Source organism: Geotrypetes seraphini, chromosome 6 (assembly GCF_902459505.1).
Source record: "Geotrypetes seraphini chromosome 6, aGeoSer1.1, whole genome shotgun sequence".
Lineage (NCBI taxonomy): Eukaryota > Metazoa > Chordata > Amphibia > Gymnophiona > Dermophiidae > Geotrypetes > Geotrypetes seraphini.
Window position 1 is genome coordinate 9,895,164 of NC_047089.1, and position 8,683 is coordinate 9,903,846.

Below are 8,683 nucleotides of genomic sequence, written 5' to 3' on the forward strand. Positions count from 1 at the left end.
AAGTGCAGGAAATTCTACAAACATTGATAATCAAAATAAGCACTTATATTCAATCAATAACAATGCAGAAGAAAAATATTCCTCCCATCCCTTCCAACACATTTAATCAAAGAATAAACCAAAGCAACGTCCCCACCCCCACTCCCCCCTGTCCTGGATGTGTACGGAAATAAACTAAATTAAAAACAAAAGACAACTATTATGATGTAATAAAAGATGTCAACAGGCCCCAAACCAATTTAAATAACTTGCTATACCCCACCATATCAGCATTCATCTTCTCGTATCTCATATCTTATTTGATTGTTCTAAACCGCTTAGTATCTGATAGGCGTTCAAACACAAGTGTATTCACTCTTTAGCTCCTCAATATCTCTCCTCTCTTGTCTCTCCCTACTCTCCTCCCCGGGAACTCCGTTCATCAGGCAAATCTCTCTTATCTGCACCATACGCCTGGAACAAACTGCCCGAGTCAGTGCTTCAAGCTCCGTTTCTGGAATTTTTCATATTCAGAGTAAAAGCCCAGCTCTTAACTCAGAATCCCCTCGCCCTAAGCACCCTGAGAAACTCCCTGAACCCCCTAGATTGTAAGCTCTACTGAGCAGGGACTCTCTCTTAAAAATGTTGTTGTACAGTGCTTCGTAGGCTTGTCAGCGCTATAGAAAGGATAAATAGTAGTAAGTAGTTACTGCTTGGTTAGTCACTTTTCTGTACAGTATGTAAAAGCATGTAGGGCAGGTGGAAAACACCAGGCTGGGAGCAATATTGCTGGGCTAATATCGCCGTAAATAGCTTGCAAATTATTTGTACTGAGTACCCTGTTAAATGGGGAGGGGGGGGAGGAACTGTGCTTGGTGCCTGCGCAGAAGAGCTGAGCAATAGGCGCAGCTCTGGTGTGCAGGCCCAGTACTGCCCCTGTGATTGCTGGAGTTCTTTGATCAAGTTTATTTATTTATTGTGTTTCGCGTGCGATTTGGACGTGACTGTTGTGCTTGTTTTAGGCGTGCGTGTGTCCCGCGCCCACGGCCAGGATACAGCTGTTAGGCTCCGGAAAATCAAGCAGCTAGGATTAGACCTAAGGAATTGAGGATGACTTTTGTTCACGATATTAATATGACTTTGTTAAGAGAAGAACTTTATTTAGAGAATCAACTAAGAAGAAAATTGGTGCTTTTCACTTCGTTTAGGCTTTTGTTCCCCTTTGATCTTCCTGAGGGTTCCCTCTATATTTTAACTGGGTGCCTCTGTTTGGGTATGCCAAAGCCATGCTAAATCTTTCCTGGCATCTGGGCGCACAGATTCCACAAGTTGGCATTGGTCCACCTGAATGTAGAATGCTGCCTAAGGAAGGCTTCTAAATGTCATAACGCCTCATTCCACCAATAAGAGCCAACCTCATCAGTGATGTCACAATGGCTTGATTGTCCTGGACTCCCCTCTGCCCTCCAACCCAGCCAGCAGATTAACCCATCCCCTTAACAATATCCATGACATCTTGTTTGTCTGTTGTAAGCTCTTTGGTTTTTTTGCCTGTCAAAAGGCAGGTGAGGCAGGAGAGGGCAGCTGGAGCGCCGGCGGGTGAAGAAAATCACTCGCAGTCTGCTCCGACCGCCTCTTCCTGTAGTAAAGTCGAGCTACACCAATCAGGAGCTGCTTGGCATGCACAACTTGGAAAGAGCAATGCTATAAAAAGTGTGCATCAGCTCTAGTGTGCAGATCTGGAAAGGGGAGGGGCATGAGAAGATCATGGGTGTTCCTAAAAGTTATGTGCATTGTTATAGAATACGGACGATCCGCGTACAACTCAGGCACAAGCATTTAGGCTTGGGTTTAGCTGGCCCAATGGGTGTACTTAAAAGTTATGCAAGTAGTTATGGAATAGAACAGGTACAAGTGGATTGATTTTTCAGTCCATCAAAAATTACAAAGACTAGGGAACACTTGGTGAAGTTACAGGGAAATTCTTTTAAAACCAATAGGAGGAAATAAACCAGGAAATAAAACTCCACCGGCCAAACGAAAACACACAAACCACAGTGGAGATATGTGAAAAATGTTGGTGTGCCACGCATGTGTTTCGGCCAATACGGCCTGCCTCAGGAGCCCTATTACTTATTTAATATTGTTTGGGTGGTGTAGCTGAAAGCAAGTTGGAAAACTCTTAAAGGTTCCTTTTAGAACACTCTACACTAGACATGGGCAAACTATGGCCCACGGGCCATATCTGGCCTGTTTAGATGTTTAAACCGGCCCGCTGACCATCCGGCCCTTCTCCACGACATGTGTGTGGAAGGAGCAAGAGTGTTGCCACCGCCCTTCATCCGTTTGTGGCAGGCGTGAGCTGCAGCGCTTTAGGTGAGCAGCTCCCTGGTTCTTCTCCTGCGCAGTGGGACCACCATGCAAAGCACCAGCACTGCTAGTCCAGGCAAGTACTGAGTAAGGAGGGGAGGATTGGGTGCTGGGAAGCTGCTGGGAGGGGAGGAGGGGAAGGGAAGGGAAGAGAGTTACTGTTGGATAGGGGAAGGAGTACTGCTGGACAGGGGAGGAAGAAAAAAGGAAGGAAACAGCTGGCAGGTAAAATAGAAGAGGGAAAGGGTTCAGGGTGGAATGAAGAGATCAGATGAGGGAAAGGGGAGAAACAAAGGAATGAAAAAAGTAGAGAGACTGATGTTGGTAAGGGGGTCAGCAGAGAAATAAGGATAGAGGGACAAAGATGCTAGATCTGGTGTAGGAGAGATAAAAATGAGAGCAGTGAAGCTGGAATGAATCATGTAAAAAGGAGAGAGGGGGCACAGGCTGGATGGAAAGGGGAGAGGGGCGATAGTTGATGGAAGGGACAGATGCTGGATTGAAGAGACAGAGAGGGCAGATGCTGGAAGGAAGAGAGTATAAAGAAGATGAAAACAGAAACCAGAGACAAGTCTGCCCTTTGGGGGTGTTATTTCTGCCTTAGCCCTTTCTCTTACCATCATCATTCTGCGACGCATCAGACCCTCCCCCCGGAAGTCCGGCCCCTCTGGCAAATTTAAGAACCCATTGTGGCCCACGAGTCAAAAAGTTTGCCCACCCCTGCTCTACACCCTCAAAAAAAAGAAGTTCTATAGCATTCTCTCGCCCAAACAATATTAAATAAGTAATAGGGCTCCTGAGGCAGGCCACATTGGCCGAAACCTGTGCGTGTCGAACCACCGCACAGGTTTTTATGATTGAAGAATAAAAGTTGCACACCAGCATTTACACATATCTCCACTATGGTTTGTGTGTTTTTGTGTCTTCTAAATGCAGCCTTTACACATGGAAAACAACAAAAGAACCAGAGGTCCAACTTCGTCTGCAGTGAAAAAACAGACCAGAGCAAACAAACCAAAACTGCAGACTTGTACACGGTGCAGGCAAATTTTATTTTGACAAATAAATCTTAACTAAAAACCTTTTACCAGACGGGGGACCCAACACGGTCCGTGTTTCGGACAACCTTCATCAGGGGTCCTAATAGGTACAAATACAATATTAAAACAACCATATAAAAATTAAGATAATAAAAGTGCTATATATGAATATTGTATATATAAGTAGGATCATCAAAACATACAATATTCATATATAGCACTTTTATTATCTTAATTTTTATATGGTTGTTTTAATATTGTATTTGTACCTATTAGGACCCCTGATGAAGGTTGTCCGAAACACGGACCGTGTTGGGTCCCCCGTCTGGTAAAAGGTTTTTAGTTAAGATTTATTTGTCAAAATAAAATTTGCCTGCACCGTGTACAAGTCTGCAGTTTTGGTTTGTTTGCCTTTACACATGGAACAGCCTTCTGTAAGTTACATGCTAAGCAACTTGTGTGTGTGTAAGTTATTGCATAGAGTGGAGAACTACTAAGATGGAGATAGAGCACGATGCATGATTGTGAGCTCCTGTTTCGGCGAGTCTAAATTCCTACCTGTTACGTTGGTTATATTTTTTCGATGGCGAAAAGAAGGTGAAGGCAGAGGATCACCCCTCTACCCCTGTCTATTACATTTACACCGCGTCATAGAGAAACATAGAAACAGAGTTTGATGGCAGAAAAGGGCCGGCGGCCCAACAAGTCTGCCCCCACAATAACCCTCCCTCCCTGAAGTATCCATCTTTTAAGCAAAACCCTGTGGTACCCCCCACCTGTTGGTCCCATCGATGCTTGAAGTCAAGCACGCTACTGGCCTCGACCACCTGGCGAGGAAGACTATTCCATCGATCGATCACCCGTTCGGTGAAGAAGTATTTCCTGGTGTCGCCATGAAATCTTCCCCCCTTAAGTTTTAACGGATGCCCTCGTGTCGCTGTGGGATCCTTTAGAAAAAAGATTTCTTCCTCCACTTCAATGCAACCCGTGATGTATATGAATGTTTCTATCATGTCCCCCCTTTCTCTGCGCTCCTCGAGAGAATATAAGCGCAGTCTGGTCAGATGTTCTACATATGGGATGTCTTTAAGTCCTGAGACCATCCTAGTGGCCATTCTTTGGATCGACTCCATTCTCTTCACATCCTTTTGGTAATGTGGCCACCAGGGATCTGTATAATGGTAGTATGACTTCAGGCTTTCGGCTGATGAAGCTCCTGATGCAACCCAGCATTTGTCTAGCCTTTACTGAAGCTTTCTCCACCTGATTGGCAGCTTTCATGTCTTCTCAGATGAGAACTCCCAAGTCCCTTTCTGCAGTAGTTCTTGTTAAGTTTTCACCATTCAGGGTGTATGTTCTGCATGGATTTCCGCTCCCGAGGTGCATTACTTTACATTTTTTGGCATTAAAGTTTAGTTGCCAAGTGCTGGACCATTGTTCCAATAGAAGTAGGTCCTGCTCCATAGCGCTTGGTCTGGTTGCGCTGTCGGGTTCTTTTGCCCTGCCCACGATGTTGCATAGTTTAGCGTCATCGGCAAATAATGTGATTTTGCCTCGAAGTCCCTGAGTCAGGTCCCCTATAAAGATATTAAATAGCATCGGACCCAAGACCGAGCCCTGTGGCACTCCACTGGTCACTTTCGACGTTTTCGAGGGAATACCCTTTACCATTATTCTTTGAAGTCTGCTGCTAAGCCAGTCTTGTACCCAAGCTGTTAGTGTTTCTCCTAGTCCTAGCGAGTTCATCTTGCTCAATAACCTACAGTGTGGAACACTGTCGAAAGCCTTACTGAAGTCTAAATATACTATGTCCAGGAACTCACCCCCATCCAGTTTTTTTTGTTACCCAGTCAAAGAAGCTTATCAGATTGGATTGACAGGACCTTCCCTTTGTAAAGCCATGCTGGTGGGGGTCCCTTAATCTTTCATCATCCAGAAACATGTCCAATTTGTTCTTAATCAACTTTTCCATGAGTTTACTCACTAGTGATGTGAGACTCACAGGTCTATAGTTTTCGGCCTCTGACCTGCATCCCTTTTTGTGGAGCGGGATAACGTTGGCAGTTTTCCAGTCCAAGGGAACTCTTCCCTTGCTTAAGGAAAGATTGAAGAGCCCAGCTAACGGTTCTGTTAGGACATCACTCAATTCACGAAGTACTCTAGGGTGTAGATTGTCCGGGCCCATAGCTTTGTTTACTTTTAATTTTGATAACTCCTGGTAGACTTCGCTCGCAGTAAATTCCATGTCCCGGAAAGGGTCAGATTGTAATGACTTCGTTTACAGTCCCCTCGGCGAAGGGCTTCTCTGCTGCAGAGCTGCAGGAAAGGCTCAGCTTAGACAGCAAATTTTCACTGAGCCCAGCTGGACGTGACCCTCCTCCTGCGCCTGGAAACGCGACTGCGACAAATCTCCGACTAGAGGACTTCCTGGGAGTGGAAGGAAGGGAGAACCTGTTACAGCTAGCAGCTTCAGAGGTGGAAGCTTCAACGCCTTCAAGCTTGTTGAAGCCGACTGAGGGAGGAGCATTGAAGGAGAACGGTGGTGAGTCGGGAGGAGACATGAGCCACGAAGAAGTTCAGCGGCTGGAACAAGATCAGTCTCATTTGACCCAACTCAAGCCGCTTCTCAAGCCATTGGTAGTAACCCTGGACTCTCTTTGGTCTGCAATAGAAAACCTGCATTTGGTATGTACCAACGTTATATCACTAACACTTGGGCTCCCAATAAAAATGAATCAAATTGAAACTCAGATTCAACAGCAAAATCAGAAAATAGGGAGGATTGAACAAACTGTGCTGGAGGTCAAAACTTTTAATAAACAACAAGTTAAAGATAAAACTTTTTATCTACGGAAAATTAAAAATCTTGAAAATCAAACTAGGAGCTTGAATCTAAGGCTATTAAATTTTCCTATACCTAAATATATGACTTCAAGAGAGATCTTTAAAGATTTTTTGACCTTCATTTTGAAAATTTCGCAGTCTAATATCCCCCGATACAAAAACTTTATTTCCTTAAACGAACTATGACGGAAAAGAAAGAAGAGGAAGAACAAGCACAGTTAGGAATTTCGGAGGTATTGGAATCCTCTGTAATTGAAACTCTGGGTCGTGCTACTTTGATAGTATCCTTTGTTTTTCTTTAAGACAAGGACATGATTTTGAAACTATACTTTAATTCAAAATAGATTTCCTATTTGGGCGAATAAATTTACATTTTCCCAGATGTTTCAAGATGGACTCAGATTTGAAGGAAATAATTTTTGCAATATAAGTCTAAAGTTATTTCTTTGGGAGCCTCCTTTCAGTTGATGTTTAATGTTTAATTAATTATCAAGAAAATAAGTATATTTTCTTTGACCCAGAACAGCTGCGTTTCTTCTTAGAAGGAAAAGGGATTTCTGTTGCTACTTAGGAAAGTACAGGATAACTCATGTCTGTGAAAAATTAGCCCAGGTTTACTGCTCTATTCTTTATAATTAGATTAGAATTTACCCTTTTTCCTGGAAGGGATCTTTAGTTTCTTATTTTGTTCTCCCAATTGTGGACTATATATTAAGTTGAACTTTGTTCTAATCCAGTGGAATTGATTGATTGTATCGTTTCTAATTTTCTTTTCAAAGTTAATTCTTTGTATGTAACTAATTGATAATAAAAAAAAAGTTATTCCATAGCGCCCAGCACTTTAATGTAAGTGCATATGATACATGTTTACTTGCTAGTATTTTATAATTTATGTATGCAATCAGGGCCCGATTCTACACATAGCGCCCCAAAAATCAGTGCCAATTAGAATATCGCTTATTGCAGTTCTACAAGGTGCAAGTACGTTTTATAGAATTGCGCTAAGAGCCTGTGTTTTAGAACATAAGAATAGCTTTACTGGGTCAGACCAATGGTCCATCAAGCCCAAGCAGCCTGTTGTCATGATGGCCAATCCAGGTTCCTAGTACCTGGCCAAAACCCAAGGGGTAGCAACATTCCGGAATCCCAAAGAGGAACAAGATTCTAGAATCCCAAATACTAGCACCATTCCATGCTACCAATACAGGACTTCCCCCATGTCTCTCTCAATAACAGACGATGGACTTTTCCTCCAGGAACTTGTCCAAACCTTTCTTAAAACCAGCTACGCTATCCGCTCTTACCACAACCTCTGGCAACGCGTTCCAGAGCTTAACTATTCTCTCAGTGAAAAACTAGTTCCTCCTATTGGTTTTAAAAGAATTTCCCTGTAACTTCACCAAGTGTTCCCTAGTCTTTGTAATTTTTGATGGACTGAAAAATCAATCCACTTGTACCTGTTCTATTCCATAACTACTTGCATAACTTTTAAGTACACCCATTGGGCCAGCTAAACCCAAGCCTAAATGCTTGTGCCTGAGTTGTACGCGGAGCGTCCGTATTCTATAACAATGCACATAACTTTTAGGAACACCCATGATCTTCTCATGCCCCTCCCCTTTCCAGATCTGCACACTAGAGCTGATGCACACTTTTTATAGCATTGCTCTTTCCAAGTTGTGCATGCCAAGCAGCTCCTGATTGGTGTAGCTCGACTTTACTACAGGAAGAGGCGGTCGGAGCAGACTACGAGTGATTTTCTTCACCCGCCGGCGCTCCAGCTGCCCTCTCCTGCCTCACCTGCCTTTTGACAGGCAAAAAACCCAAAGAGCTTACAATCTAAACAGACAAACAAGATGTCATGGATATTGTTAAGGGGATGGGTTAATCTGCTGGCTGGGTTGGAGGGCAGAGGGGAGTCCAGGACAATCAAGCCATTGTGACATCACTGATGAGGTTGGCTCTTATTGGTGGAATGAGGCGTTATGACATCACAATCTCAGCTCTGCTTCCCAAAGACTAAAACTCTTTGCACTACAACTATGAATTATTTCTATAGCGCTACCAGACGTACGTGAATCGGGCGTCGGGCGGTAAATAGCGGTTCCTAGAAGGGGGTACATTGGCCCGCGGGGACAAACCTGTTCACCGTTTCCGCGGTCGGTGAATGGCCTTGTCCCCGTCACCGCAGCGACTGCTAGTTTTCTTCCCCGTTTTCGGCGGTGACCCGCGGCTTAAATGCGGTGGCCGCGGGTAAACCGTCACCGTGTCATTCTCTAGTACGTAGCGCTGTACAGAGTCACAAAGAAGACAGTACCTGCTCCAAAGAGCTTACAATCTAAACAGACAAACAAGATGTCATGGATACAGTTAAGGGGAACGGTTAATCTGCTGGCTGGGTTGGAGGGCAGAGGGGAGTCCAGGACAATCAAGCCATTGTGACATCACTG